Source organism: Rhamphochromis sp. 'chilingali' (assembly GCF_963969265.1).
Source record: "Rhamphochromis sp. 'chilingali' genome assembly, chromosome: 3".
In the NCBI taxonomy this organism is placed as follows: domain Eukaryota; kingdom Metazoa; phylum Chordata; class Actinopteri; order Cichliformes; family Cichlidae; genus Rhamphochromis; species Rhamphochromis sp. 'chilingali'.
Window position 1 is genome coordinate 17,049,087 of NC_137931.1, and position 22,298 is coordinate 17,071,384.

Sequence of the window (22,298 nt, forward strand, 5' to 3'; positions counted from 1 at the left end):
AGCGGGTGGCAGTGACAGAGGCAAAGTACAATCAGAGGCCATTTGTCGGTGCTGGTCCATTGTAAGTGGCACTATAATACCACACAATAGGCGATCCAGTGAAAGTTTTTAAAGGCTGCAGTGAAAGGCAGGTATCTGAAGTATGTGAGACTGTGTCAGAGGAAAACGGGAGGAGGAAAAATAATAAAATAAAGCAGGAGCAGAGATGCAGCTCAACAGCACCGTGGAGCTGAGTGTGTCTACATGTCTAATGTGATGAGCGGTGATTGGCAACTCAGTGGGGACAGGGTCAATTTTAGGCCAGGGCCTCTCGACGCAGCAGTAGTCACACGGCATCGTGAGACATTTTGATGAGCCTGTCATGTCTCAGCTCCTCGTTCTCAGCCCTTGGAGCTGCGAGTCTAGTTAGAATCAAAATCAAACCCCACACAGATACAAACACACAGGCGCACACAGGCACGCAGATGAAGGCTGAATAATACTCTAATGGATGTTAATTCTCTCTATAACACTGGGAACTTAACAGGGCGGCTGTCAATAATTGAGGAAATGATGCAATGATTAGCTGCAGCTTCTCCAGGGAGAATGACTCTAACCAACAGCAGCGCCACACTCAAGCTGCTATCACTGGGAGAACTCTGTCATAACTGGGTGCCACCTATAGATGGCAGTAAAGAGGCACTGCCACATTTCCATGGTGGGGGTAGAGAAGCAGCTTTCAATACATTTGATCGTTTCTGCAGTGCAGCTCGATTGTTACGATGTCAAATAGTCAGTGGTGGAAGTTCAGAGACTTAGTGGGCTCATTCGTATTGGGTGGATTATTTTCTTTTGGTGTTGCACAATGAAAATTCAATAGAATTCAATAGAAAGTCCATTCCACTTGCAGAGTTTGAAGTAGAAACAATTACTGTACCACTTTCACACAGAGCTATAATTTGTATAAAGTACAGTTTTTGTGCTTAGTGTCAACTAACTTTGGACTCCACTGCTAAATAACAGAAGCTAAAGTTTGAGCATGTTTGGTTGCTTCACCAGCATCTAGAATTCAATTTTTTAAAAATGTTTTTCAGCTCTGAGCAGTTCACTTGCCCACTTTGTGCCATCATTGTGGCAGAGGGAACATCCATCAACAAGACACTCAAAATAAAAGCCACGTGACACCTGTGAGTACGTTTAAATTGGCCACTAATTGCCTGATGTGAAAGCACAGTAGACTTCAAACATACGTGTAATTAGTCTGGAGTATAGCTACACACACCACTACTGTCTACACACACATATACACACACACGCATTGTTTCAAATGGATGCAAATGCTATTCTTAGGTTGATTAATCATGTCTATTTAACCCTGTGCCCTTCCGCACCAGCTGCCTTTGACTTAAGGCAGATTCCAAACAGTGCTTCTAGCACTTTAACGGTTTTCAATTATTAATTGATTCTGGTCTGTTCTTGCTGTATGTGATTGATCACATAATAAGTCGCTCATAAAACTCAGTGGGAAAAAGAAAAATTGCCTGATTTTTTTTTTCTCCCCATGCTGCTGGAATCTTAGGTGTGAATCATATAATTAAGTCGAACCTGGGGAACATTAGTGATCAGTTGGCATTTTTGAGCTAGAATGCACAACATAGAGTCCACACGGTGACTATACATTGACATTTTAATGAGAATGCTGATGGGATTTGGAATATAGCATGGGATGGGAGAATTTGTTTACTCAACACTGTCTCGCCTGGAGGGGACACAAAGAGACATGCTATTTATATCAATTTTCCGGCATGGAATGTTTTTCGGCTGCATTCAACCGGCTTATTACAGAGCTTGGGTCAATACGTTATGTGCCTGGTAGCAATTATCAGCTCCAATTATTAGCTCCTTTGAGAAGCTTTGGAGACAAGCAAAATAAGACAACAAACAAAACCATTGATTGCCATTTGTAATGTGTCAGAGGTGGTCAATACTATACATGACTCGCCAGCTTTCCTAACAACAATGAGACATGATTAATTCCAGCATCAGTTATGGTATCTGAACTCGGCAACAAAGGTGAGAAAAAGCACAATGTTTGCCTCAGAGTTGCCAGATTAATACACACAACTGGCTGGTCATAGTACTCAGGAGGGCTACTGAAAAAATACAACCTAATTTTAAAAAATGAATCATAACTTTCTTGTGAAAAATTAAGAACAAATTATCCTCTCCCACTTATAGTGTTTGCCAATACCCTCCTAAAGATATTTAGAGGGTATTGGCAAGCAGAGGATAATGGTCCCAGGTACCCATGTATGTGACACTAATGCAACATTTTCTTCTTGGACATAGCTTGGCACTGAAATGTAGCATGAAGCTCAGGAAAGTTGAGTACAGTAGAAAATGCTCCACTAACTTTGGGCACGTGGCTTTCACAGCCTGGATTCATGTGTGACTGTAACGGCTCATTATCTCACAGAGAAATACCTGTAATAGCACAGTAGCCCACATGTTTGCATTCAGTTTGTGGGAGTACAAAGACTTGATTTTGTCAGATGCATTCAGCATTTAGAACAGGTTTTAATGACTGTGTCACTTGGTAATCTCATTTTTGCAATAGCAAAAACTGACAACCGATAGTTGCAGACTGAAAATCTTTCTCATTTGGTAAATCAGATACCATCCATCTATCTATTTACTTCCACTTATTTAGTTCAGAGTCACAGGGTAGTTGGAGGCTATCCCAGCTGTCCAGGTACTGTCCACCCTGGATAGTTCAAAAGTCTATCAGAAGGCTATCACAGAGAGACAACTATTCACGCTCACTTTCACACCTTTGGCAAATTTAAAATTGCCAGTCAACCTAACTCAAGTAAGTCTTTGGACTACAGGAACATGCTAAAATAACCAGAGAGAACCCAGGATTTTAACCCAGACTATGCTGCTGTGAGGTGGCATTGCTAACCACTGCACACAGTGTGATTAAGGCATTTACTGTAAATTAATTTGACATTGCATGTGGTCAAAAGTGCAACAAATGTTCATAAAATGTAACAGGAAGCAGCTCTGTCACTGTCAATCTTCCTCCCGCATTCTAACATAGCACAAATGCTCTTTTAAGTCCAAAAGGCAAAGCTAGATGCACCATTAAGGGTGAATGGATCTAAAGTCCCAAAAATTAGTGAAGTGAAAGACTAGTGTTGCATTTTCTCCCAGGTGGTATAATCACAGGTCCACGAGTCCTGGAAAGAAAATAAGCTTTCGGTGATTTTCCAAAGAGTGGGTAGCTAGCTAGCTAGTACAAATGTGGGAACTTCAGAAAAGACAACTTTTAAGCCTTTGAGCATAAACCAAAAAAACAAAAAAACAAAAAAACTGTATATGCTTTGCAGTTGTTTCTCGTTTTTAATTGTTTTTTTTTTTAAAAAACCCACAGCTCTAGCTCTTTAGGAGTACAGGGTGAAGGTTAAATGATTTTCAGTACAGGTGCTTGCCGAGGGTCAGTCAGCGAGGTAGTTCTGCAAGTGCCATGTGAATCATAGACAACTGTCATCATATGGCAGAGCAAAGACACTGAAAATGGATGAAAATTCAGCCAAGAGAGCGTCTGAGAGAGCGAGGGGTCATACAGAACACGAGTGAGTGTTCTTCAGCCGTTAAGTGGTTGACTCGAATCACTTCGAGTGCCCCCGTCCATATTAACCACATTTACAGCAAATAGAAAAACAGAGGGATTGCTTTACAACTGCAGCTAAACACAGGGATGCTGCTGGCATGTTAGCAAAGCTTTGTGGTGAAGTCCACAGTTTAATTGAGCATGTAAACAGCATGTGTAAAGTACAGTGCAAGAAACAGTGATGGAGAAATAAATGCTAAATTAGCCATGTGCTTGTGTTGCTCATGCAAGGCTAATTAGCCACAGGGAGATGCCATGGGAAGGCCTGGTTAACATGAAGACCATAATATTAAAAACGTGTTGAGGTAAGGAGCTGTCGGCAAGAAAAGTAGGATTCATTACAAGAGAGGGCAAGTTATTTCACAAGTTAAGTTTTACAGAAGCTGCCTCATGTCTCAATCACTGGATTTCTCAATGGAAGTGATTAAGGTCAGCCGAGGAGGAGCTGACAGAGCTGGCCTTGTGACATGATTCAGCGACATCTGGAAGCGGTACAGCAGGGTGCAGGAACTTGCCAGCAGCTAAGTTGGTGTGACTAAATCTAGAGCAGACTGAAGCGGGCTAAACGCACCGTTGCATTTAGCAGCAGGATAAATCCAGTCTTTGATTGACAGAGTTGAGAGTGTCCAATCAGCTGGAAGCGAGAGAGAGGGATGTGATTCTGTAATCCTGTACTCAATAAAAAAAAAGAAAAGAAGAAGAAGCCCCATTAAAGCCATGGCCAAATAAGTGCACCGCAGAGAACATGCTTTTGTGTGTTTGTTTGTGCGGCTGTACATATAAGAACGCGTGGGGGTGTATATGCGGTTTGGGCCTTTACTTCATTGTGTGTGCGCACACGCAGGTTTTTTTAAGCACACAGAGCAGCGAGGGCCCGAGGCAAAAATGCTCTGCTTTAATTGTGTGTGATTTTGTGGAGACATTGAAGGGATTTCTTCCCTTGAACCACGGAGACGGCGAGAGAGACACACGAGTGGGATAGAGCGAAAGAAGGAAGGAGATAAAATACTACTTACAATGTTTTGTATTCACCTGAACCTGCATGTCTTACACACTTCTTCAAAGGCGTTAACAAAGGGCGACAAAAAAGGTGTTTGCAGCAGGAAATCATCGTCAAAAACACTAAACAGGCAGATTGTTTTTTTTTTAAGCTTCATCGTCTCTAGGTGAGCACTGGCACACGGGACTGAGCGATGGTGTGAGTATATGAAAGTAAAGACTATGATCTGGCTCTTACTTTGGTACTTTCAGCTCCTGTTTCTGTATTTTTATTGGTTATTGTGACACAGCCCCCCCAAATTAAGTGACATTAGGTCATTGTGCATACAATCTGCACAGCATTATCACTTTTTATTATTTGAACCTCAACCTGGGTAGGAAAAAAACAACAAAACAAATATCCATGTTCTTAATATATACATCTCTGTCAAAATATATAATATATATCTTGACAGAGACGTTGACACGACAGGTCAAAGGTGACCAAAGTTGCTCTACTGGATAGAACAAAGCAGGGGTGTCAAACTCCAGGCCTCAACAGGCGGTGCCCTGCAGGTTTTAGATGTGTTCTTGATCCACCACAGCTGATTTAAATGTCTAAATTACCTCCTCAACATTTCTTGAAGTTCTCCAGAAGCCTAGTAATGAACTAATCATTTGATTCAGGTGTGTTGGCTCAGGATGATATCTAAAACCTGCAGGACACCAGCCCTTGAGGCCTGGAGTTTGACACCCCTGGAATAAAGTCTGGTGACTATGGAGACCATTTAGTCTACAGTAATTTCACTGTCATGTTTAATACACGGACTGCTAATTATATAGCACTGTCGTGCTCTGGACACCCAAAGAGTGTTTTACTATAAGCCGCATTCCCCCAATCATGTTAGCAGTCTGGCTAACATTTGTGCACACCCTCACAAGGATGCACATGGTTCAGTATCTTTCTCAAGGATAATTTGGCATACTCTTCCAGTAGATAGGCGTACTTTACTTCCTGAGCCACAGTCGCCCAAACTACTTTGTTCTCTGGCAGACTGTTGCATTTTAATGATGTCAGTTGGTATTAAGGACCCAAAGTATGCAAAGAAAATATCCTCCACACCAACACATCACCACTAGCAGCCTGAACTGTTGATTGAAGGGGGGATGGATCCATGCTTTCACGTTGTTTATGTAAACTTGTGATCCTACCAAATCTCGCAACAGAAATCAAGACTTATCAGACCAGTTGGTGTTTCTTCAACTTTTAATTGTCCAAGTTGATAATCCTGTGTGAACTGTAGTCTTAGTTTCCAGTTCTAAGATGAGAGCAAATTGTGAGACCTGGTGCAGTCTTCTGCTACTGTAGCCCATTGACTTCAAGGTTCAAGGTGCTGTGCATTTAGAGGTACTCATTTGTATACCTTGATTGTAACAAGTGGTTAAGTTACCATTGAAGGAGTTGGCCTTTATAATTTTTATCCTGAGGAATGTTTCTCACTGGATATTTTTGCTTTTTTCCAACATTCTCTGTAAACCCTGCAAATGTTTATATGCGAAAAACTTCTAGAATACTCAGACCAGACTGTCTGGCACCAGCAAATATGCCACATTCAAAATCACTTAAATCACCTTTCTTCTTCACTGATGCTCAGGTGGAGCATGAGCAGGTCATCTTAAACATATCCATATGATTGAATGTACTGAGTTGCTGACATGTGATTGGCTGATTAGATATTAACAATTGAAGCTAGCTATGGGGATCTGGTGGCTCTGTTATGCTGTGGGCTATGCTTTACTGGCATGGCATGCTTTGAGTCCACTTGTGGGACTAATAAAGGTATATCAATATAAATATCAATATCAATAGATAGCAGAACACCAGGCACCCTCATTGACATTGAATGACCTGCTGAATTACCTTGACAGTCACCAGATCTGAACCCACAACAATGTGCACAACATCACAGTCAACCACAGTCATCAAAACACACATGCATTAATATTTCTTGGAAAGCTTGTGTTCCAGTAGAGTAGCAGTAGTGGAGATTTAATGCCATACTGTGCAGCAATCTTATGGCAGCACAGGTGACCATGTCAGTTTCTCCTGTCTTAGTGTCAGTTGGTAGCCTTTTATTATGTAAGAAAGTGAAAGCATTTTTGCTGTAGGACCTTGACAATGAATAAGCACTTGATTGAAAGCAAAGCAGTAACCTTTTACTGGGAACACTGAATGCTGGAAAAGAGCTACAATGCAACGCTATTACAAAGATTAATTTCCTCCAGTGCAGCAAGGACGCTTTCATAGTATCTGGATCTTTAATTCGCATAATATAGCAATGCTCCTGTGAAATACTTGTTGCCAATTTTGCCTGTGGATTCATCTGAAGTTGTTTTGAAGTCTGTCAAAACATACCTGTATGTCTGCCAATGCTGCCTCCCTCAGTCCCCTGCTCTATGTATCTGTCCCTCTACATAACAAGCCTGCTTTCATGCTGCAGAGGAGAGGATAGAAAAGGAGAGCGTCGGTTCTACTCAGCCAACCATATCCAATCGTACCGACATACAGGCTCAGGCCACGTGTACAGTCTCAGGCACAACCCACAGCTACCTATTATCTCACCACTTTCCCGCACACCTTCTCTGTATCTCTGCTTTTTGCTCACTGGCTGCTTTGCGATTTAGGTTCCCATCCTTAAGCTGCTGCGCATTGGGCTGAGGCGGCCGTGACGGACCACTCACTCTCTCTCTGCAGTCACGGATGCATACGTGTTATGTGGCGACATGCAAATGCACAGATGCGTTGTTTCAGACAGATGTGAAATCTTCTGCTAATTAGCACGAAAAGGCAAGATGATCTTATCTAGCAGGTGGCCATAATAGCATGTTTTGCTCATTTCACCACCACTGGCTCTCTATCTCCCTGTGGCTACTAGGCAGAATGAAACACTGTTTGTGTTCATATATATGGGTTGCTACAGTTCGCCTCTGGATCTTATTAACAAGCCCATTAGCATTACAGTAAACACCATACACATACTGCCTGTTATTAAAAACTTTGCTGTTTTCCAGTCTTATTGCATGTTGGTTTTTGTGGCTCACATTGTATCAGAGTGGAGAAAATATGTAAGCTGCCCTTAGGGCACTTGCTAAATGAATGCCATTGCTTTTAAAGAAAGCCCTAAGAGGACTGGCATGAAATTTCATTAAAGTGATATTTCTTAAAAGTACAGAATTACTTTACTTCCTTCTACCATAATTTTATATTAGCCCCCCTAACTTTCTTGAGCTACTTGCATTTATTAGACCCATAAATATTTTAGATCAGAGTAGTCTTTGTGATTGTGAAAGACAAACTGTTTTTGTCAAACGCTTTTAATGATGATAGAGCCTAAGGCAAGGTCGATAACAGGTCAAACAGCTCCCATGTTCAGGTTGTGTAGCTCCCAAAAGGAAAGAGGTGTCTGCATTCATTAGGTCTACACTTCTCTGATAGAAAATGCAACTTGTCACGTCTTTGTCACTGGAAACAATGAATTCGAACAAGAGAGGAAGCTTGCTCATAACTCAGAGATACTTCAGCAGTGGCTGGATCATAACAGATTCTGATTTGCTATAAATCTTGTAATTAGTAAATCAAAATGGGCAGCACAGTTGTGTGGTTAGCACCATTGCCTCCCAGCAAGAAAGTCCTGGGTTTGTCTTTCCATGTGGAGTCTGCATGCTGGATCTCTGCGGCTTCCCACAGACACGTCTGGTATCTTAACTGGTCATTCATATGGAGACGAATTTCAGAAATTGGACCTGTGACATCTGAGATAGCCTCCAGTCCAAACCGCAACCATGAATTTGCTAAGAGTAAGAAAACAAATGATTCAGTCAAAGATTATGCATGTTTTCAGCTGGGTGTTCTTTGCCTATCTCAACAACTCCTCATACAATCTACATCAAATTTGGCATTTGACGTAGATCAAGTGCAGTATCATGTTTGAGATCACGGAGATGATGTGAAACATCTCTGTAACCTCGTAATAATGGCCAGTACCATTAAAATGGCAAGTGCAAATTATACTGCGAAAGTCAAAGGATCTTAAATGCCCCCTCAAAAAGAACTAGCAACCTTGGTAAAACATTATATTCTTCTGTATTTCTTAACCAAATTCTCAAAACAACTGGTCCAGAAAACCCAGATGCCCTCTTGGATACAGCACTCCAAAGAAAAATGTGAAGGGAAAAGTGACAGAAAGTCAAAACAAGAAGGTATGAAGTTGCCTTATGTAGTAGTAATATTCCTAAAGGACCACATGTTCCACAAATCAATCACCAAACTCGTGAAGCCAGACAGACAATCGAGGCTGTGTCAGAGGGCAGATGAGTTACCAGAAGGAAAAGCACAGAGCCCCAAGTGGCAAGGCAATCACCAGCTATGATAGAAATAAGGGGAGTCGAACAACAGGGCTCCAATTTGAGTTTTCAATTGTTACCTTGCAATCAGAGTGTCTAGATGTCAAAGGTGATGGCAAATGTGGGGAAAGAGACTCTCCAAATGACATCGGAGTGCATCGAGAAGCACACAAAAGCAGGTCGGCATGCAGATCCCAATGTTTAGAGCATAAAATCTCCAGCACATAAAAATACACCACCGCCATCCCAAAGTACCTCTCAGACAAACACGCTCTGGTACAACCTTGGTATTGTCTCATGACCTTTGTCTCCCCTATCCTCCATCACCAAAACGATTTCTATTCCAGATTGTGCAGTAAAGTGCAGCCTCACACTGTGACAGAATAAATCCAATTTTCTTGGATATTGTGTTTGTATTTATGGAAACATAAGGGGGGAAGCCAGCCTTTAAGCATAGGTGCAAGATAATGCCCTTATCCTCATTCCCTTTCTCAAAACAGAATCATGCTCCACTGGAAATTATACAGAAGCTCTGACCATTTCATTGCTATTTTGTTTCTTTTTTATCCCCCACTCACTCAGCACGCCTGAGTCCTGTGACTAATCTATTAGCCTTATATTTTCTTATCTCTGTCACCCTACCATTTCTGTTCCTCTATTTCCTTCCTTTATCCTTTCTCTTCTCATCGGGCTGCAACCTGTTTCTCAACATGGTGGCATCAGTGCGCTTCAGGGATTGGGGATAATATTCATACCTTACCCAGACATGATAAAAAAAAGTTTTTCCATTTTATTACACAAAAAAAAAGCCAAAAAGTTCTCAAACAGTGTCAATCAAAAATCTTCTAATTAAAACTGATGCTCGGATAAGTACAATCAAGGTGTCAATCCGTCACCTCCTCAGTCTGTATGCCAGCCTAGATTGCTAATGATGTGTTGATCAGGTGTAAAATTGCACTACAAAGGTAGAAGAAGAAGAAGAAGAAGAAGAAGAAGAAGAAGAAGAGCATCGCTGACACTGTAAATGGGTCGCTTGAGTGAGTTTTTTCTTTCTTTCTGAGGAATGTGGCAGCTTTCTTTTAGGTATTAATAAGGTCATCCATCAAGACAGAAAGGTTCCAGTCAAATGATCAGGTTAATAAGGCCAATTATAATGACCAACCATTTTTTCTGCATACAGACAAGCTAATTAAATATATATTCATGAGATGCCAGTGCTGTCACTTTAGTGTCGCTTTGCAATGTGCGCTGAGAACTTTCCAAACTACGTCCTCGGAGTCGACAGAAAAGGACCGTTTTTAGGTGACGTCACTAGCTAATCACTTCAGATTTGCCTGAAACGCAATACAGGGCTGATGGCCTGCTCCTCTATTACACGTTTTACACCCCAGATTCTAAAGAGGACTTTACAAATGTGTCATATGTTCACACACATACACACAGAGGCAAGCGACGGCGACCGTATGTGGCTCAGGAGGTCAGCTTCTAATTGGAAGGTCACTGGTTTCGTTCCTGGTTCCTCCGGTCTGTGTGTCTAAGCGTCCTTGGGCAAGACACTGAACTCCAAATTAGCCCCGATGTATCTATCGAAGTCTGACAGTTTGCCTGATAGGTAAAGAGAGCTTAAGGCACAGCCTAAAGCTTTGTATGAATGAATGAATGCCCCCTCTGAAAATAGTCTGAGTGCTGAGTGAAAATAGAAAGTACCAGTCCATTTACCACTCACTCTCATATGATCACACGCAAGGTCATTGCAACTGACCTTAGCTAAAGGATGGCTTAACATGGAAAGGACCAGGACCAGGAATCACACTGACAAACCTGTGAGTATGTCACCCAGCCAATCACTTGCATTACTGTTCTTAAATTCTCTAATCCCATTAGAGTTCTGCTTCTTCTTTTTCTTTTGACTTTTACCTTTACGGGTTGCCACAGAGGATCATCTGCCTCCATCTCACAGTATTCCTAATATCCAGTCCTCCCTAACTACATCCATGAATCCACCACTTATTGTAAATAACAACCGCAAACCTCCACCAAGGCAGTCTCTGGGCAGTGTTCAGTTTTAAAGGAATCATACTGTATATTGCATATATTCTTTTTTTTTATATATATATTTTTAATGTTTAAGAATTTTGTAGCGCAATACTTGACATAATTTTAAGTATAATTATTATAGTTTTTAAGGGGCTATAGTACATGTGTAGCACTCATGTCATTGTTTAGTAACATTTGTTTAAGTGTAGTAATGATTATCATGTGAAAGACATTTTTGATATTGAGTTTATTTTATTTTCCATTAAAATAAGATGAGTGTTTTGTATTTAAAGGGTTCTAGCTTGTAATTGCAATCTCCATAACAAAGTCAGCATAAAATAATTGTTGCCATTAAAAATGCAGGCACCTGTTTCATAAAAGACATTTTATGAAAGTTTGACCTCATTTGACCTTGAAGAAAAGGTCAGAGGTCCAATGTGATATTTAGAATCTCCACATATCATATGTCTATATGTTGTCAATACAAACAATGGCATTAAGAAATATCGCTTTATTAAATAGGTCTATATAGCATTATTATAGCTTTGATCTTCACATCATTCTATTGACCTAGAAGTAGAGGTCAAAGGTCATATCTGATCTGATATTTTAAATCTTTACATGGGACTTTCAATATGATGAAAATACCACACTAGTACGAATCATACTTCAAGTTATGAGGCTTTTTTGTCAATTTCAAACATTAAATCATTAGGCTGACCTTGAAGACCTTGGACCTACTTGTACACCAAATTAAAGTTTAAAAGTTAAAGTTATCAGAATCCATGTTTACACTATTATCGTATAGTGTATAGTTATATTATTGTGTAGTTTTTTATAATGTGCTATAAGCACGTGTGCACTGTTTCCAATTTCGTTATATTATGTATAATGACAATAAAGGCTTTCAATTCAATTCAATGTTTACAGACATAATGACACATCTACATGCACACAAACATTCCCCAAAACAAACAGAACCTCATTGGCACATGCAATTATATTGTAGGTGGTACACTGGTGCAATGGTTAGCACTGTCCTGTCAGAGCAAATAGGCTCTGGCTTCTGACAGACTGGAGTGTTTCTGTGTGACATTTGGGCACACGTGAGGTTTCACTTTACGCTTGTAAATAGAAATGACTTGACAACGGATCTCAGGGGATTTGGCAATGGCATGCAAAAGTATGTAGTGCATTGAATTTAAAGGTTAAAAAAAGTATTATTTTTGATGGCAAAGGCTAACTTCAGACTTCACTAATATTGCTGGATGCGGAAAGGTTCATCCATCCATTCGCTTCCACTTCTCCTTTTCAGGGTCGCGGGGGGCGCTGGAGCCTATCCCAGCTGTCATAGGGCGAGAGGCGGGGTACACCCTGGACAGGTCGCCAGTCTGTCGCAGGGCCAACACATAGGGACAGACAACCATTCACGCTCACATTCACTCGCACATTCACACCTAGTGGCAATTTGGATTTTCCAATTAACCTATCCCCACAAGCTGCATGTCTTTGGACGGTGGGAGGAAGCCAGAGTACCCGGAGAGAACCCACGCAAACACGGGGAGAACATGCAAACTCCACACAGAAAGACCCCGGCCTGATGGTGGAATTGAACTCAGGACCTTCTTGCTGTGCGGCAACAGTGCTAACCACCGTGCCACCGCGGAAAGGTTCAGGTTTACATAATTACAATTAGATCAGAATTAAGTTCTGAGCACACCTCTCCATGCCACTACTGAAGACTGTGCTCTCTGATCTCTTTTGACTTGCCTCACTCAATCACCAGTGTTTCTCAATGTTTCTATGGCTGCCCTCCTCCCCGAAAATGGAACGTTTTCTCATGTTCTGCAAATAATATAGAAAATGCATGACTAACGTCATGGTGTTCAAGATAATGGACCCCAGTATATGTTGGTGAAGGGTTTGATCATGAAGATCTATTTGAAATTCAAAAAGTCCCTGCCATCAAACACACACTACATATTGATCTTCTGAAGAGGGTCGACTGAGTTCACCTCATTGCTACGCCAGCCCCTGTATAAGTACACTGAGATGAGGGAACCCACGTGCAGTGGGAGGCTTGTCCCGCCTCTGTGGGAGGAGGTGACTCAATTGAGTTTGGCGAAGAGTGATTCAGTTATAAGACCTGGAGGACTGGGAGGCACTATCTGATTTCGGAGGGCCACTGGGAGGAAGCCTCGAAAAATGAGCAATGAAGAAAAAGAAAAAAGCAAAACATGAAAAATAGAGCTCATTGTGTCAAATCCTGCACATTAAGGTGTGTTATTTCACAAGCTAGAAAGCCAGTTTCAGAAGAGACAATCAAGCAGGAAAATGCAAATAGAGGATGAGTGTCACGACAAGGAACAGCAGTCTAAACACACCAAGAATTACATTGGGCTGCTGTCAGCAGGAAGACCCCTCTAGTAAACGTATGTAGGCGTTTTGCCCGTCAGATTCACTAAAGCATGAAGCGAGAGAGCGGCTCGCTGCTGATGCCACTCTCCCACCATTCTCCGCTCATTCTCCTCGCTCTCTAAGAAAGAAGCAGAGGCAAATAAAAATAGAAATAATCCACTCCCTTGTTCAGCCATTCCCCTTTGCCAGCTGTTTATGTGTGAATAAGGTCATTTCGAAACACTTCTTTCTCTCTTTTTTTTTTAAAAGCTAACCAGTCACGGCAGTTTAAAATACCGGTTAGCTTGGGTTCACTTTTCATCGCAAAAGAAAATACAAAAGGGATATGCACATACGAGGTGATGGCGTAGAGGAATAATACAGTGGTTACTGTGGGTGGTTGCTAGCAGACTTGTCACACCGGGAGCTGAATCTTTAACAGCAGCTCATTAGTGCACCTACACTATGTATTTGTGGAACATCAGAATATTCACACGGGACGTGATTAAAAGCTTGGTGGGTGAACACAAGCAGAGCGAGTGTTGACCTTAATGACAAGTGTGGATTGTTTTATGCATACTTTCAAGCAGGCGCATCATCACAGCGCTTCCCGATTGCAACAAAACACATCTGTTGGCTTAATTAAGGGGCTCGCTTGCTTGAAATTTAGCCCGCGTCGGTCACAAAGTGACCCTGGCTTTTCATATCCGGAACAAGCTTCCTCCACCGCACAAGGGATGCAGGTTTCATCGAACCCCAAAAACGTTTCCCCTTTGGAACGTTCGGCAGATTGGAAACAAGGGTTGAACAAAGTGTGATTTTTAACATAAAAAACGTTCACTTCTGTAGATCGAAATCAAACATCCACCATTGCTCGAGCAACAGTTCCAGAACAGCTTCACACGACACAAAACAAAGATTTGCATTTCTGCTTTTCTTCTGGCAAAAAGGTGCCCGCATTTTCTTGCTTTCAACCTCAATTGGGAGCTATTCTGCGTTCTTTGAATAGAAACTGTCATTTGGTCTCAGCTGGCCAGTGATGCTCGGCTTTGACAATATGCAATTCAGCTGCGCAGACCGCCCCAAAGTACAATTGTAAATTCTCAAAGAGCGACTGCAAGAAAAGACTTTGGACAAACATGTCAAAGCTATATCTGCCTAAACATTTTAAGAGGATAGGATGCGGGATTTCTGAATATGCGTAAACCAAACACAAATAGCCACCATCCAAATCCCCACCTTGTTAAATATGATGATGATTTTCATGTTAATGTAGACTCTGGGTTGAAAGGAATAAAAAAAAGAAGAAAAAAACCCTCCTCTGGCACAAACAAGAAGGAAACATCTAAAGTGATCACTGAGGTGTGCCTGTCTGCTACACCTCTAAGGGATGTTATCTTTAATTCTCATTCATGCGTGCCGGTGAATGAGCCGAGCAACGTGATTTTTTTTTTTACATTCGTTTCTTCTTCTTTGCAGAAGCGATCATTGCCGCGGGGATTGAAATGGCACGGTGGTGGGCTGATTATTCTCCTGCCACATCCTGCCGGTGGCTGTGACACAGCCATTATCTCAGGCCCGTGGATTAATTCAGTCACAAAGGAGAGGTCAGCGGCTCCTGCCAGGCCTGAGAGAGAGGAGGCTCTGGGGGATTATACAAGGTGGAGTCAGGCACAGCAGAACCATCTTCTGCCTTCTTGGGCTGTGATAAAATTCAAAGGTTTAAGGTCAAGAGTCTCTCTAATTGGGAGGGTATGTCCCGTGACAATCACTGTGCAGACCATTAAGGCTGGAATTTTCTGCTAAATGATCCACACTGTAAAACGAATTACATTCATTTTCTAAAATTTACAGCTGAATGGGATAACGATGTTCTCTCAATCTAAGTATGAATTGGACTGGATTGTAGATCCCAATTACACTAACACTGGAGACGAATTGACTCTGTGCACGTTAGCATAAGCTACTTCCGGTGCGGAAACTCCTGTGTCCTATTCGCTCCTGGTTTACGGTCCAAAACAAGTTAAGCAAGTGAATGAATCAAGCGGTGATTTACATTTCTATAGATGTCTTGGGCATTTACCCAATATATCTATAAATGATGTTCATCGACTTGTCGATATTTTTCCCCGCGCCTCAAAGCAAAAGAGAAAATGGATTCAAATGTTATATTTCTCCTCGTTTATCGCGGGTGTTATGTTCTAAAAATAACCAGTGATAGGTGAAATCGAGTAGCCAATTTTATTTTTTGACGGTGCAAAACGTTTCGTGTACATACAGTACTGCACTTCAGAGTCACACTGCTAGCGATCGATGCAGCGATTCTGTACTGTACAGGAGAGACGTCCCGGAGGAGATCGTCTGCAGCGATCAGGACGCAGGACACAATGTGACGTAAAAATAAGCATGCAAACTTGCACTAAAAAATCTGCAAAACAGCGAGGTGAAAGGTGAACCGCGTTATTAGCGAGGGACCACTGTAATTTTTAAGGTAAGTCACAACATACCCTTCATACATACTAATGTATAGAAACCCTTACCAGCAATCATTCATTTTTTGTGTGGCTTTTTTCACAGTTTGTTAACATGCTGTATAGGTGTGTACTTGACTAGCTGATATCGACATAACGGGGAAACATCTGGTTTGACTATTCTTCACCTGTAGTTTGAATGCTGAACATTTGCCTGTTTAAATCATAAGACCAGTCACTATACAGAGATGTGCTTCTGAATGTGGACGATGTGTCTTCTGCTGCAGTAATGCAGTTCTGCTTGTGTTGAGTGATGTAAACAACTGATCGATCTAAACTCTTTAAACGTCAAAATTGATCATTAGATTTTTTATGACACAACAGTGGCGAGTGTTCCCACCTTCTGCTCTTTGTAACTTAACGCGATCTTTCCGTTTTCGAGTTTTGGACATGATTTTGGAGTATATCTTCGCAGTAGCGATTGACCGCAAAGTAAAGCTACCGGAAACCCCACATCTGGTCTCAAACCAGGAAGTTAGCATTTTCTCGTGCACAGGGTCTATACACAGTGCTGCTAAGGTAGGGTTTGATGTGCCATTACAATAAGTTGTGTTGCCGTATGGTTTTGAATTTAAATGCCTTTACCTTTTGTACAGCTTCCACAGCTACTGTAATAAAGCAAATTAATGCAGTAAATAAACAACTATATCCTGTCTAGCTACAGTGAGTTTAATGTCGGGTTTTCATTAAAATACGAGGCTGAAAATGAGGTTATTTTTTTTTCCAATTGGGCTCGCCACACAAAAGAAAAATCAGAGCCCGAGCTAATGTCATTCTCTTCTCTGATCTCAAGATCAGTGATTCAAAGGCTCAACCTGTATAACTCGCTTTTCAGCTTGTCCAATTCCTCCCACTTCAGCACACTTTTGTATTTCTATTTCCCTTTCTACCCATCACCCTTAATTTTATTCAAGTCAAAGCCTTTCATCTTTCCCTTTTCTTGCTTCGTTGTGCAATGAGTTGTCTGCTCACCTTTTTTCTGTGCGATTCCTTTCGGATATCATGTCTCTCTGTTATTCACTCCGTCACTCTCTCTCGCTCTCTCGGTTTCTTGCTCTCTGACAGTTTCGTGGCTGCCCATGCAGCGCTTGTGACAGAAGCTGACACCAACTGTCACTGTGGCCCTGGCCAACGAGGAATTTAGAGTGCCAGGACCAGCCACCACTGAGTCAAGTCATGCCAGTATAAATGTTACTCAAAACTTTCTCCCTCACTGTTTCCCCTGAACCCTGTACCGTAGATGCACGTTCATTTTACCGAGGAGTCAAGGGATAAAAACAGTGGATCAGTGGCACTGACGGTCATTTACGAATGACACGTGCAAAACTTGTACAGCAGCTATAACAAAAGAGGGCAAATTGTCATAATGTGAATGGACAAAGGTTCAGAGCCACATCATAAAACAGCTTGTAATGTCTGAAACTAAAAATACGAGATTATGCAATGCTGGGAAACAATTTTAAAACTCTATTTATATCCAGCTCTTAGGAAGCTCAGATTAGACATGTTTTAGAAACATAGCATAGTTAAGGCAATGGCAAAACTAACAGATTCATTCATAGTTTTCAGAATAACCTAAATCCTCCTACTATACAAGTGATATATGTGTTAAAAAACCAAACAAAAGAACCCCCTTTAGCCTAACTGAGAGGCGCTGTCGTGGTTTGGGGCAACATTTCAGATGGTGGTGTTGGGGATCTTGTCAAACCAGTGCAGTAAAAGTATACATGTACAGAAAAACACACAGTGGAGCTCTATCAGCCATGGATTGACCTCCCCAGAGCCCGAACTTCAAAATTATTGAAGCAGTGTGGGATCATGTTGACAGAGAACAGAACGAAAGGCAGAAACATCCAAAGAAGAGCTTTGAATGTCCTTCAAGAAGCCTGGAGAACTATTCTTGAAGACTACTTAAAGAAATTACAAGAAAGCTGCCTAAGAGAGTTCAGACTGTGCTGAAGAATAAAGGTAGTCACATCAAATATTGACTTTTAAGCTTGCCTGTGTGCAATAAATATGTGGGAAAGGTGGTTGGGTGGCTCAAGATTTCTGCACAGCAATGTAAGGGTAGAATGTAAAGATGTTGCCTGTGTTTGGGTTTTGCAGGTATTGGCCATGAAGCAAAGTTCTGTGGCTGCGATGCCATTGCCTGAGGATCTATCGGTTATTTTCTCACAGACTCTTATCAAACAGACATTTAGATAATTTGATTGAAAAAAAAAATCTTAGAGGATGAAGTCTGCTTTGTATACAGCATTTAACAGAAGAGCAAAGCTTCAGAGCCGAGGACGTTTTTTGAGGGACTGATAAAGGAATCAATTATGTTAATGGTTAATTTACAACCACTCTGACAAATGATCATGCAAGTCCAGTGACTTTGAAGAGCGTAAACCAGGTCTGTTATATTAGCCAGAACACTCCTGAATATTGCACTTCACTTTTAAAAAGCTAGTCATGGATATTTATTGATTAGCTTCTTTTTTTTTAACAAAAACATGCTTTACTAGGCATGCACTTTTTTGTTTAGTGCTCCATATTGATTGCATTCAGGCACTGGGCATAAGAAAGAAGTAAAATGTACAGGATCAGTGCTTGATGTTGCAAATGAAGCAAGCATCTTGAATATTTTATCGTGGAAAAAAAAGGGATGTGCAATGTGTTTGTGTACACCAAATTCCTATTATACCACCGTCATCTAGAGGGGGTGTTTGTGAAATCGCATCTGAGACTAACACCTCCTGCAGCGCAGAGAAAGGTCAACTCATTATTTAATTTGAAGCTGCATCTTTGAAAACAAAATAATGTAAAAGGAAAAAAAAAACGAATGACCTGACTTTGTGGGAAACGTACTGATTTGCATTAAGTTGTGGATGACTGGATAGATGCCTCGCGTACTGACAGAAGCTTTAAGGCACTTTAGCTGTGCATACAGTAAGTAGGTGACAGTTTAATAGGCTAATTAATAGTCTGCGAAATCTGCATGTGGCACTAGCGTACAGTGTTGAATGACTGCTTGTATGGCAGTTTTTCAGTAAACACATTAAAGAAGGATCCATCACTGAGCTCAAATACCAACTCTCCACCTCACCCCACCCCACCCCGCCGTGACGGATGATAATAGCGAGTATCTATATCCATACACAGGCTCAGCTATGCATGGCTTTCAATTAGAACCGTCAGCAGCGTGCACTCTGTGCTCCATAAAGGTAAGCAAACAAATCAATATGCATGGAGGGGAGCGCTCCTTTATAACATTAACCCTGAATGCATCTTATACCACTGTATATACTGAAGTGACAACTAGAGCCCCCCCAAGGCAAAATCAATATTTGAGCAAATGCATCCACAGGACATTTGACACACTGTCCTTTTTAAAAACGCACAACACGAGATATGGTTTTCACAAACACGGTGCAATCAGAGTCATACACAAGCCTACATAGAGTACAGTGCACCACTGCGAGTATCCCTGACTTGGATAATTGTTGCCTCTGTAACTCAAAAGACAACATATCCCCAAGCTTTAGAATTAGCATATTCATTATTTAACTGGGGAGCAGCTGGCTAATTGGCAAATGAAATGCTTTCAATAATGTTCAGATGAGAAGCAGAATTTGATTAAACTGAATCTGGGGAAATTTTAGGAAAAAGAGAGAGAGGGAGAAAGAGAGAGAGAGGGAGAAATGAATATAAATGAGTGAATTGAGGAGGGTAAGAAAAGAAGATCTCTTTTGGGACGTGAGCAAAGTGACAGTCTATGTCATAAGCGCTGCCATTGTGCAGATGTACCGACTCTGCGGTGTTTGTGTGCAAATAAAGTAATTCGCAAGTCAACAGAAATGCTTCAAAACACGCTTGCAATTATCGCAATTTCCCATCCGGCGCTATCCGTAAACCCTCCAAAAAAAAGGGAGACGGAGGATATCACAGCTCAGTTCTGGCGCAGGTACTTCTGTTTTAATGGACTGCCGGAGCCAACTGAGTCATGTCAGCTTTCTAAATCAGAAAAGGAGGCTTGGGGGTGAGGGAGGGGCGTTGGATACGCTCGTAAAAATGCCCCCGCGATTCTTGTATCCGCTCATTCGAGTTAATGACACGTGCTCTCAGGTCATATATCAGCGTCTGTTTGATCCTGGTCTAGGATATTAAACTTTGATGGGTTCCCGCGTTCATGGTGTACCCGGTGTACCTTTGCAGAGGACAGTGCAGAGTTCAGTCAATATGTGCACCCATCTCATAGCCAACTGGAAATGACTTATAAATGCAGGCCAAAGTGTTGGCACCAAGCTGACACACAGCTTCATCCCAATAATGCTTCACATGCCATTTTGCCAATTTTCTGCCACTCGTGATCCGCAACAAAAGGTGACACGTGTCAGCAGGGTAGCGTCAAAGTACCGGGAGAGTGGAAGCAGAGCAGCGGGGCACTCGTACAGCAGAGATGGGATGGGGAGGGCGTGAGAGGGACTGGGCTGACGCACAGCTGGGTCATAGCAGCAGAAGCTGGAGGTGGCCGTCAGCTGGCAGCCTGCTAAGAGTTTCCCACCAGGATTCCTGTGCTGTGGCTGTGCTGTGGATAGCACACCACCGGTGTGCCACAATCACTACTGGCCTGCTGCTGGGAAATACTGTAAGCCGGCATGCTGCGGTGGTGGGTGACAGCCTGCCATCTGAGAAGCTAGCAGTTAGTACCCACACTCTGCCAAGATTCATGACAAACAGGAAGCAAGCAAATCAGCGCTGCAGCTTTTCTCTTCTTGATGTGGGCATGTTGATGCTCGAAAGCCCATTACAGGTGTTGCCATTCGTGCTACCGAGAACTTGGCTTCTATATTTGCAGATTCAAGGGTTGTCTAAAAGTGGAAAGTTCTCCATCACACAGTTTCTCAACCTGTTAAAAACAATTCCCGCAGTAAAGCATTTCTCATACACTTATATAGAAGTTGGACTTTCTGCTGCCACCGTCAGACACCAAGGTGAAGTTGCTAGCACTGTTGCTTCAGAGGAATAAGGCTTCATGTGTTCTGCCTGTGCCTGTGTGGGTTCTCTCTGGGTACTCTGGCTTCTTCCCACAGTCTAAAGATATGCATGTTTGGTTAATTGGTGATTCTAAATCTGGTGTAGTTATGAATGCGAGTGTGGATGGGCTGTGTTAGCTCTGCAATGGATTAGCACCCTGTCAAGGTTGCACTTCCCTCTCTTGCCCCATGACTGGGATAATCCTACTTAGGCCCTGAGTCTATGTCCCTTTTTATATATACAGGTTAAGTTAAACTTTGCATAAAGTCTTGCTCACTTTTAAATTCCACAGCAGCTACTGTTCCACAATGTGATTACCTTGCACTCTCTGAATAGTGGAAAATTACAGTGAAAACTCTCTATAAAGCATTCTGTTCTTTATGTCAAGCGTTGAATATACTTACCCAAAGAAACAGCTGAATATGTCCTTGAAGGTACTGATTGCAATTCGTTAGAGGTACTGATTGTGCATTTGAATCAATTTTGGAATAACTTATTATTTCTTTGAAGTCAAATACAGAAAAAAATGTCCGTTATAATATTAAATGTGTACATTTATAGTTATGCATTCTCTAAGTCTCCCCTTTTACAGCCAGAACAGGTCTCAATGGCACAGATTCAGGAACTCTCTAGAGGTCCTGTGTTTTTTTTTTTGTTTTTTTAGGACAGCAGCATCTGCTCCTTTGTGTTGAGAGATGGACTCTCGTTGGATTTGTTCTGCACAGTCCTGCAAATGCTGGATTGGAATTTAATCAGGTGGCCCAATCAATGTATTGGACTGTATCTCTCAGAGGAGTTTTTTGCAGCATACACTGTCCTGCTGCTGACATTCGGGTAGCACACGGTGTGCAAAAATTGCTTGGTGGGTAGGTGGGCAGTATACGTGACCCAAGGTTTGTTAAACGGACGTTAAATTCTAAACAAGATGACGCTATGCCTGATCTGCTTACATCAAAATACTCAACAGCAAACGTTTGAAACCACTTCGTTTGGGTGCAAAGGTGGATCATCTTTTTCCGTGCTCGCTTTAATAAAAGCACTTCTTCGAACACACTCATCACAGTGTGTTCTGACGTTACCTCTGTTGTTTGTTTTCCCATTTCCCACTTTGCATTTAATTGAATGCAGTCACTAGTGGATGAGTGCTGAGTTAGCTGACTGTGACGACCCTTTGTTTTTGGTGACTGAGCGCAGGTTGTTTCCACACAATCATTAGTAAAAGCCAGCGCTAACATTTAAAGATGAAGTCCTTGCTATGTAACAAGATGCAAACGAGCAAA

At 41.8% G+C, this 22,298-nt stretch overlaps 1 protein-coding gene across 3 annotated transcripts in view; it reads right to left on the reverse strand.

Moving 5' to 3' along the window:
* ncam2 (neural cell adhesion molecule 2) overlaps positions 1-22,298 on the reverse strand; it is a 462,302-nt gene that overhangs the window by 164,672 nt on the left and 275,332 nt on the right. The gene's annotated exons all lie outside the window — the stretch shown is intronic.